At 38.7% G+C, this 11,516-nt stretch overlaps 1 pseudogene; it reads left to right on the forward strand.

Annotated features, from left to right (window-relative positions):
• Positions 1–6,556: 6,556 nt before the first annotated feature.
• Positions 6,557–11,092, forward strand: LOC149231215 (luminal-binding protein-like; annotated as a pseudogene).
• Positions 11,093–11,516: the final 424 nt, after the last annotated feature.

Below are 11,516 nucleotides of genomic sequence, written 5' to 3' on the forward strand. Positions count from 1 at the left end.
TGGCACACAAAGACTGAGGCACTTGACCCTTAAGGCCAAACTTTCTAGAGTCATGCCACAAGAAGAAGCCAACAAAAAACACTGGGAAACCAAAGCAAGCCTAGTTAGCTTATGAAATTAGAATTCCAAAGAAAACTTTATAAATCCGACCTCCACTAGCCAATGAGAGTAAGCCGCGTTGACAACCCCCCAACCAACCGTAAGTCGATGAAAGATCTTATAAGTTCTCTTCGCCCGTCCTAAAACACGGGTTCTCTCCACACGAGAGCTTCCACCCACACCACCTTCACATGAAAATAACTCCACAAGACCAAGGTCTTCCCCTCGACACTCACTTGCTCTTCACAAATGAATTTACAGCCCACGAAACTAAAGCAAATAACCCCACCAATGGTATGTTTACACACTCATACATGAGGGACTCCCACCATTTACTAAGATCATTAATGCACAACTACATAAGCGTGGGTGTTGAGAACAATACCCTAAACCCTGTACCATCCACCATAACACCCCCCACGGTGGTTATCTATAAATACAATTATTTAATTTAAAGAAAATCATTTAAAATAGTTATATTATAATAACATATTTTTTAAAAGCTAAGAAATTTTATAAAATTGAAAAAGAATGATATATTTAGTAATCACCATGGTTCAGTCCCTTAATTATTGGACTAAAACTAGACGTATCATGAAGACTAGAGATATTCACATTATCTAATAGGCAATCCTGTATACATTTATCCATGCCTTTACACATTATTGGTTTTATTCTTAGTTTTGATTGTCTAAATTCAGAGAATTTTAAAAAATAGATGGTACTATGATAATAATTTTTGTTTGAATGGACAAGTTTGTTTATGGTTCTGTGGTTGAATCGAAAGGATTTTGAAGTTTTTAATATTTAAAAAAATTGTATAATATAAATTAAATTATTCAAATATTATTAATAATCAAAACACTTATCATTTAAACATTCTATACATTGAATTTTTATTATAATAATTAATAAATTATAAAAATTAAATTATAAGTTTATTATAAACTGTTATTAATTATTAAAAGGTTAATGATTTTAAAAATATATAATAATGGTATAATATTTTTTGAAATATATTAAAAATTAAACAATGCAATCCTTAAAATGTTAGTAAACATTCTGGCGAAAGAAACTTATAATTTCTGACATAGATTAGTTAAAAGCACAAATTGCTCAATATATCCTGTGAAAAAACAACAGATTTGATTTATCGAGAAACTTCAACTCTACCTCAAAGAAGCTACGACTTTCATTGCTTTTTTTTAGCACCTCAAAGAAGCTATGACTTCCATTGCTTTTTTTTTTAGCGATTAAGAATTTGCTAAGTATATAAAAGTTGATCCTCACGTTCAAATTATTTTTAACCGTTAAACATTAAAACTCCACACCCAAAATCTTTCTCCAACCCTCAAAAAAGTGGATCCTCACGTTCAAAATCTTTTTTAAACGGTTAGAGATGAAAACTGTGAAATTTCGCAATCAAAATCAAACTCCACCGTCAAGAAAAAAATATGTTAGGCAGTAAAACCGTTTCATATGAAAAAAAGAGAGAAATGGGGTTTAATGGAAAGGAAATTGCACAAACTCTAATTCTAAGGAACGAATTTATTACATATTTTAGTGAAACAATGGAAACATTATTTAGAAAGAAAAAATGTATTATCTTCCTACATATCGCTGAATGCTCTTTTTAGCAAAATTATGAAACATGTTTCAGTGAATGTTTATCGTAGAGATGAAGTTTACTTATCCTCCTACGCGTTGTTGAGAATCTCTGTATGTGGCACTCTAGTTAAAATGGTAAAAGCTACGAAACATATATATTTACAGCTACAAAAATAAATAGCTGATGGGAATGAAAAAGAAACCATTAAATTAAAGAAGTTATATTTTAGAAAACAGGACTAAATTGAAAACAAAAAACGGTTTCAGAAAAAACAGGTTTCCTCTGAGTTGTCAGCTGTTGGGCATGCAATTCTTGCTATCCTCACATTATTTGTCTATTGGGGACAGTTTAGTTGGTAATCCGAGACCAGTAACATCCCGGAAACTGGAGAGGCCAAGGTCCAATTCCTCTGTAGTGACCGGGGCTAAGGAGAGGAGAACTGGTAATAGGTCCTAAAAAAATTTAGGAACAATTAGGTGTGGGGCCTATTGGATTGCTCTGGGTAAAAAAAAAAAGAGAGAGAGAAAGAAGAAGACAGTCCAGTATCTTCAAATTTCTTTCTCCGACATCTCAACTGATAACACGCAATTGCAGCTATAGTAAAATGCAACCTACAAAATCGATCAGACTGAGACGGCGAGGGAAACAATTAAAGAAAAATAAAAAATAAAATAGAATTAGAAGAAGGCAGGAAACCATTACAAAAATTTTAAAAATAGAATGGAATCGTGTTGTACCTTAAAACACACTTTGTCATTGGCTTGATCAGCATGTTGATTGGTTGGATTTCGTTGGCCGGATCAACGATGTGACGGCATAGTCGCAGGATTCAAATTCGAAATCGGTTATAACGCTTTTTGCTTTTGTGATGATGCCGCAAGACTGAAACGGACATTACCATGCCTCTTTTCCTTGAATCCTTTACAGTTCCATCTTTCAGTTAACACAAAATGATGTTTCATCTTTAAGTGAGCACAAAATTACGGAATATGTGCATACATGTAAACCACATGATGGAAGCACAATGCAAACATAGAGACCACACAAAAAGACAGACAATACACACAAAGTTTCGCAGGAAAAGCATGTGCAACCTGCTAAGAGATGGAGCGCATAAAGTAAATAATTGAACAGCGACGAAGCAAGATGTGCTTCCATTTTATCTAGAAAACGCCCGCTCCCTGGATTGAACAGACACCATATTGATCAGGATCACACGATTGGTGAATTGAATTCCAACCGCTGGATGACAGTTATTACCTTCCAACCAGAGAAATCAAATTCAGTGGTACGGCTTATTGCTTTTGTGATGACACGTTAGTATCACACGATTAGTCGATTGAATTTCATCCGTTCGATGAAAGTTGTTACGCCATAAAAGCACTGTTCAGAGAATTCAAATTCAATGTTACCGCTTCTTGCTTTTGTGAATAAAACATCTTTCCCAAGTGGAGTTTGAGCGCTTTAAAGTACTTATTCATCGTTAAACAGGTCAGGGAAAGTTTTTAATTCGATCGATAATGTTAATTTAGAAACCTTTTTACTCTATTTTAGAATCATTAAAATTTTTATTTAAAAATTATATTTAGGTCGATAGGCCTTTCCTATGTATCAACAATTGTTAACACTTTTACCCTCCTCCATTCGATCAAGCATGCACTTCATTTTCACTGCTTTTTCCAAATATCAGTGAATGAGGAAATTACACACATATTTATACAATCAATAGTCTCAGGATAGGAATTCTATCTTGGACGTACAGTAGTGTGGTTCAGAGATTCTCTCAACCACACACTAAACTAGAAGAAACTAAATTCGTATTATGTAGGAACAAACTCCTTAAATGGAGAATTACAACCATAGACAAGTGGGAATTAATTATTTCTAACTCCCCCCCTTAATGACTACTTGTCATGATAGTCAAATCCACCACCATCAGGTGAATTGCATGTACAGAACTTCCAAAAACAAAGAGAGATCAGTGCCTTTCTAAGCCAAATATTCATGTCCAAATAACAATCGCAAACAGTTGCGCTGATTGCGCCTTTCGACGCAACTGTCAGATAGAAAAGTGCACCAACCCTCTTATGCTCAGACACACCAATATCTGAGACCGTGAGCCAGGTGTTACTACAGTCCACCTGCTCCTACGAGCACAAAGCTGTCGTGTACACGTTAGCCACTCAGGCAATATGCCACCACCAGGCAAGTCCGATCTACCACCACCTGGAAAATCCGCCAACTTCAATATGCCACCACTGGGCAAGTCCGATCTACCACCACTGGGCAAATCCGCCAATTTCAATATGCCACCACCGGGCAAGTCCGACCTACCACCACCGGGAAAATCCGCCAACTTCAATGTGCCACCACTGGGCAAGTCCGATCTACCACCACTGGGCAAATCCAGAACTTAAATGTGCCACCACCGGGCAAGTCCTATATCCACTAAAGCTCTGTATGTGGTTTCTGGCTCACCACAAACCATCACTCTACAATGACAAAAGATGGTTTCAGGCTGACCACAAACCATTACAAAGTGGTTTTGAGATCACCACGAACTTTCAGATGCATTTAAAACTTACATTTCATTCCACATTTTGAAGTTTCTGGGTACATACAATGACTATTACAACATGCTAGGGAGTCTATTCCACAAACCACACTAACTCAAACAAATATCTATTTTTTTGTCCACCATAAATGTTGTCACTGCTACTTTGCCTCATTTGTTCATTATTCACATCTTGGGCATCCTTGTCTGTTCAAATAACTTCTTGGAACTCCATGCTTAACCTGTCATTCGTTAGAGTTGCAAATTCTAACAAAATAACTTTGCCTACATTGAGTTAGCTAGGCTCAATAAGGCCAATAATATTTAAACATGCTTCCAAGAAAATACAACATAAACTCTTCAAATTTAATTTCTCTATCTCTGCCCAAAGATGATTATTTCCCAAACATAACAATAACCATTCCAATGATACCTGTGAGAGGTCCACAGATAAAGAAACCGGAACATAGGCACTCACAGCCATATGAAGAGAACACAATTTTCCCTTCAAGAAAATAATAATCCAAGACTCCATGGTCCAATCCTCTATTGCGTTTCAGTATCTAAAACAATGCCACTTCCCTTACATTATCGCTGCTTTCAAACATGCTGCCTCATGCTCGCTACTTTCCATCACAATCTACTCCCCTGATCACACAAATATGTTCATCATGCAGCTCCAACCACTATTCTTTGAAGGCATTTTCATTGTTATGTCATCATCGTATCTGGTAGTAGACGATTCCTGCAAATAAATTTGTCCATGTTGCTTTCTTCTCCATGCAACAACTCTTTGCTCTTCGTCTGTTTCATCCACAAGACAATTTCACCCAATTCGAAATCAAGGCCAGACTTGGTCGCCACTCCTCCGATCAAAAGCGTGCCACACAACACTGGCACTAAGAATTGAATTAAAGAAAGCAATAAATGAAGGCTGATCTGATGGAGACTTCGTGAGTGCCTCACGGTACATAACAATTATGAATTCACAGAAATAAAGAATGATTTTGAGATTATCCCTCCCCAGCTGTAACGCTGAGCGCAGAAAACTACGATTTGGACTCATACCGAGTCGATCATGATATTTGAAGATTGAGGTAATATTTGTAGGCGACCATTGAGGCAACGTCCTCATCCTGTTAGCATTCTTTATCAGTGAATTGACACATGTAACCTGCATTCTTTCATTCAACGAACTCGCGCATGTTCTTCAGCCAGGCCACATCTGCACAGAACTAATAGCAAACCGAACCTCTGGAGTTCGATCCGCAAACAACGGCCTTCACTGAACAAATCAGCCTCAGCAAGCAATCGGCCTCCTTAGACTCGATCCCTGGCCATAGAAGCGCAAGACTTCGCCAAACTCTGCACCAGTCGTTCTAAGTCGAGTTGCCACCAGGCCAGTGCAGATCCAAAATTTGTTCTACAGAGCCTCCAAAAAACTGCGAACAGAGCCTTCGCATGATCACATAGCCTCTCTCACATGCACCAGTGACAGTCTTCAGCTGCAGGCTGAAATCACCGGGTGCCGGATCCTACTGAAATTCAAAACCGGATCTTCCAGTCCAGAAATTTCTGCTCCATTCGGAACTGCTTCTCACCGCCTTCAGGCCTCTCCAATTTCTTGACAGCAATTGGGACGAGACTCGATCCAGCGACCGCTGATGTCCAAACTCTGAATCCTCCGCTTGCCAGATAGCACGGCAACCTCCAAGTTTGTCCCCTTCTTTTTCCATATATTCTATTCGAGCCTCATTTCCGTCAACGCAAGAGCCGTTCCACTGAACAATTTCTTGGTCCGAGACCGATCCCACAAATAGAGGTAGCAAATCAACCGCGCTGTGAATTGTATTCAACACTGGCCAGGACACCTGACGCGGCAGCATCAGTAAAAAATCTTTTGGCCGGAAAGGCATCTTCAGCCCCTCCGATAATTCGCAGTAAGCAGCCACGCACAGAACCACCGCCAACAAAGCCCGCAAAACCCTGGCCATTACAGCAATTAACAATTCAGAACATTCAATTGGTTCCCCTCACTTCGATTTCTCTGCTTCCGATGCAAACTGAAGGTAAATCATCCATCCGATTACAGACAATTCGTCGCTTCCATTAAAACCAAATCGATGAGAGTTTCGTAAGGGGTTGATTTCTCCGCTACGGTTATTTTTTACGCCAGAAAACCAAAACTCCGGATAATCAAATGGAGGCAAACAAATCCTTCTTCGCCGCAAGTCTGCCTATTCGCTCAACATAGCCACAGGTCTCAGAAGTATATTCACGCCATATTCTCATCTATGGCAGATGACGAAGAGCTCAATCAAGACACGAAACACCAGATCGTAGTAAAATGAGGTTGGAGACACCAGCTGGTTCGCACGCACCCACGACCTGCACCTTTCGATAAGACTCAATGCTGACATGCACTCTACAACAACAGATCGATCAAGGATTTCTCCACCCACAGTTTTCTGCTAGCAATATTTGAGAAACCTTCATAGGCTTCCTGATCGAGTCGGCTTCCACTCTTCACTTTTGGTTCATAGCGCATAGAAAAGAAAATTGTATCTCTTTCTACATCTCGCAGGTTGGTCCATAATTCTCCAACTGAAGCAGACCGCACCGGTGAACCTCTGGAGTTCGAGGCCTCCTGATCACTAGTGAATCGCCACAACTATCGCTTCCCTAGCTAATGGACAGCGGATGATGGACAAACAAATATTCACAAAACTTTTATTCTCTTTAGCCTAGGAGCAGCCAAGCCCACGAGGGGCTAGGCCCTCAGGCTCTGATACCAAGATAAAATTACAGACACTCAATAATATATTTTATTAATATTGAATGAGGAAATTACACATATTTATACAATCAATAGTCTCAAGATAGGAATTCTATCTTGGACATACAGTAGTGTGGTTGAGAGATTCTCTCAACCACACACTAAACTAGAAGAAACTAAATTCCTATTATGTAGGATCAAACTCCTTAAATGGAGAATTACAACCATAGACAAGTAGGAATTAATTATTTCTAACTTTGCCTTCTTTTCTATTGTGCATTGAACTTGGCCCTGTTATGCAAAAACTCTGATCATATTACCCTTTATCGTGCAGATTTCCTTTATCGTTACAAGTAGGTTGTTCTTTCACATACATGCGATGATATTTATTCTTTCTAATGATTAGCGTGAAATCCTATAATAACAATACTCTACCTGCACGAAAGAAACAAGCAGACCCAAGCAACATCAATATGTATGCAATAAGGGAGGGGATCTGTATGGTGCGAGAAATTGTGTTTGGTTCAAGAGCCAATTAATTTCCTGGTAGATTGTGTGTGAATCGCGAGTGAATCGTGAAACCAACCTCCTTCAATAGCAATGTTCATATGATTTGCCAATGCGTGCTTTCTAGGAGCTCTCATAATCCCTCGGAAACTCCACCCTGCCATTGCCCTTCACTTGCTGCACCTACTCCGATTTTGTAGGGCAACATCCAGGAGGACTTGGAGCATTGGGTGGGCAAAGAGGTGAAGCTGGAGGGCACTTACGAACTGCTCGTGCTGCCCACACCCCAACGGAAGAATGAACGTTACGTTGGTGTGAAGGAGTTGGAAGATGGGTATTGGCACCAACAGAAGAATGAACGTTACGTTGGAGTAAATAAATTGGAAGATGGGGATTGGGTTGAGGAGCAGCAAGCACGAGTAGAGGGTTGTGAACATTACTACTGTTATGCAGTCCTTCGACTGCGATGTTAACTTGATGTGCTAATGCGTGATTTCCAGCATCATAATTCCTCACTAACTCCGCCTTGCCATTGGACATTACTTTCGAATTTGCAGTGCAACATCCAGAAGGACTTGGAGCACTGCGTGGGCAATGAGGTGAAGCTGGACGGCACCTACAAAGTCCTGCTGCCCACACCCCAACGGAAGAATGAACGTTACGTTGGTGTGAAGGAGTCGGAACATGGGGATTGGGTGAAGGAGACCAGATCGAACATTACTGCTTTTATGCGGTCCTGGAGGAGTGGGAACATGTTGGGTGGTTTGAGATCCCAAAGAAGTAGCAGCAACCACATGTAAGGGGCCTGCCTTAAACGACAACGTCCACATAAATAGGGAAACCAGAATAACAGACACATCAGTTATCATTTTCCTGGGGAATGACATCATCGTTTTAATAAATGAATCTTCAGCTCATTGATCGGTTCCATTAGATGATTGGTGGTCGGTAATGAGAGTTATGAAAAGGTGATTTGTAGTTGCAGATCAAATATTTGGTGGATGCATACAATACATTACTCTTACTCACACGGAGAGATCATCTACTCTATAAATACAAGACAGACAGGGGGAGGAGCGGAAGCAGACATGTTTTTCTAGATGTTAGATGGTCAATCAATCTGGTTATTGAATTGAATTCAAATTAATTGTAATGTCGACCATTGACAGATCGATCCTTCGTTCGTAGAGCAGACGGGAGAAAACTTTGCGGGTTGAATGCGTGCACACAGCGAGGAATAATAATGTGTCGTTGGCGTGGGATGTTTAGTTTGACTTAATGCTTTGAGACCATTTGATTAATCTCGGAGTGTCAAACTGACTTCCACACATGGAAATCCAAAGGTGCAATATGGATGGATATAAATATGTTTCTAGAGATCATTTCCCCTGTTTATTACATTTCCCTTGTTTATTGTTGCATTTTGAGTTTTGCAAGGCATTCTGGTTTCCTCCAAAAATAAGGTTTCATTAAATTTACGCTTTCTGGTAGCGATTTTTAAGATGTTGGGGTAAGCGTTTGGTAGATTAAGACATGCAGACAAATGTGCTTTGTTTGATATTTTCTGATCTATTCACAATTTTTTCAAAGGTTTTCAAACACATTGAGCTTCCTTTCGTTGTGTAGAAATATTATCCTTCAGATCCCTATATTGTCTTCTAGGTTTTAAGTTAGTTTTTAGAAAAGGCGTTTTTGTAAGCATGTATGAATACCAGCTATGCCTTGTAGATCTCATGGTTGACTGTTAAGTTTTCTTGCTTCTTTTGATGGAATATTGAGCCGCATTTTAAGTTTTTGGTAGAAGTTATTCCTGCGGTGTTGTAAAATAGTGTTGTAGTTTTACAGAATCGACATTTTTTCAACATCGTCTAAATGCATTAAAATTGGAAGGAGTCATCTCTTTGCTTCTATTACAGGAAGCCCTTTTTATTTTTTCCAAGTATAAATAAGATCGAGTCGAATATGACAACATTGTCTTGATGTAGATGGCCTACTAGAAGAATGATTGCTGGGTTTTTGAAATGTTTCCTCGTTATTCATGTTGTGCTGTCTACTTACGCCAAGTTTTATAATTTATTCGGTTTAACAAATATCTACTAATAATATATATGCCAGAAATTTGACCACGATAAACCTGCAATCGGTTAAAATATATATGCTAGAAACTTGACCATATAGGCATCCTTTCCATGGTGACATATAGGAATTTTCTGATACTCTTCACACGGACTTTATTTTTTCTCAGGATGCCTTCTTGCATCTTCGATTGCAAAGGAAGAAGCTGCGAAATTGGGAACAATGATTGGTATAGACCTGGGAACTACATACTCCTGTGTTGGGGTTTACAAGAATGGTCATGTGGAGATTATTGCCAGTGACCAAGGTAACCGTATTACCCCATCATGGGTGGCGTTCACATAAAATGAGAATGTAAAATGAGAGGTTGATTGGAGAGGCTGCCAAAAACCTAGCCGCAGTCAATGCCGAACGAACCATCTTTGATGTCAAGAGACTCATTGGGAGAAAGTAAGTACTCTGACCTCTGATTTTCCCATTCATTAGACAATTATATTTAATGCAAGTCCAATTCTGGCCTTGATATTGAACCCACAAGGGTTCCAGTCATGAAATTGCCATGTTAAGTCAGGGGTCGAGCAACATTCTGGTTGCGGTCAGATCAGGATTTGATTTCTGCCCTCTCCAAATTTCAAGAAAATGATTTAAAACTTCAAGAAAATGATTTAAAACTTTTACTTGTTGAGCACAATTAAATAAAAACATTTGTTTTGTATAGGTTTGAAGACAAAGAAGTTCAGAAGGATATGAAACTGGTACCATACAAGATTGTGAACAAAGATGGGAAACCTTATATTCATGTCCAGGTACGAGATGGAGAGACAAAGGTGTTTAGCCCTAAGGAAATCAGTGCTATGATTTTGACTAAGATGAAGGAGACTGCAGAAGCATTCCTTGGCAAGACTATAAAGGATGCTGTGGTGACTGTCCCTGGTATGCTTTCCTTTCAACTTTTTTTTTTAATGAGGTTGTGGGTAACCAATTGTTGATTGCATTGTGACTGTTAACTTGTGGGCTTGCGCAGCTTATTTTTACTGATGCACAGCGCCAAGCAACGAAGGATGGTGGTGTTATTCCTGGCTTGAATGTAGCTCGTATTATCAAGGAACCCACAACTGCAACAATAGCTTATGGCTTGGACAAGAAGGGTGGAGAGAAAAATATTGTTGTTTTCAATCTTGGCGGTGGCATGTTTGATGTTAGTGTTCTGACTATTGACAACAGTGTTGTTTAGGTTTTGGCTACAAACAGTGATACCCATCTTGGAGGTAATCTGTCTGACGGTGGTTATCATTGACTTTTTTGGTTGGCTTTCGAGCTTTGAACTTACTGGGATGTACACTAATATGCAGGTGAGGACTTTGACCAAAGGATAATGGAATATTTCATCAAATTGATCAAGAAAAAGCACGGAAAGGATATTAGTAAGGATAGCAGAAATGAAATAAGACATTCAATGTGTTCCTTGTAATATAGATATAAACAAAACATCTAAAGAAAAGTAATTGCACAATGATCCAGCCCAAGAAAACAAGGTTTTCCACAAATCAATTAACTCTTCTAGAAAAATTCAACAATTCAAAATTTAATAATCCTATCGGCCTCTCTTTGTACCTTTTGGGATAATTGTTAGTTATATTCATAATATTAAAATTATATTTTAATTACTATTCATTATTAATGTTATGTTTTAAATGATTATGTATAAAATTAATTATATTTAGGAGGGAAACAACTTTTCCAAGCGTTGTTTGACCGTTTGCAAGTACTTATTCATGGTTAAATATGTCATGGAAAGTTTCTCATCTGATGGATAATGTTAATTTAAAATCCAGCGCAAGAAAACAAGGTTTTCCACAAATCAATTAACTCTTTTAGAAAAACTTAACAATTCC

This window comes from Pinus tabuliformis, chromosome J (genome assembly GCF_031772625.1).
Source record: "Pinus tabuliformis cultivar Carrire ecotype Pingquan chromosome J, CPIR1, whole genome shotgun sequence".
Lineage (NCBI taxonomy): Eukaryota > Viridiplantae > Streptophyta > Pinopsida > Pinales > Pinaceae > Pinus > Pinus tabuliformis.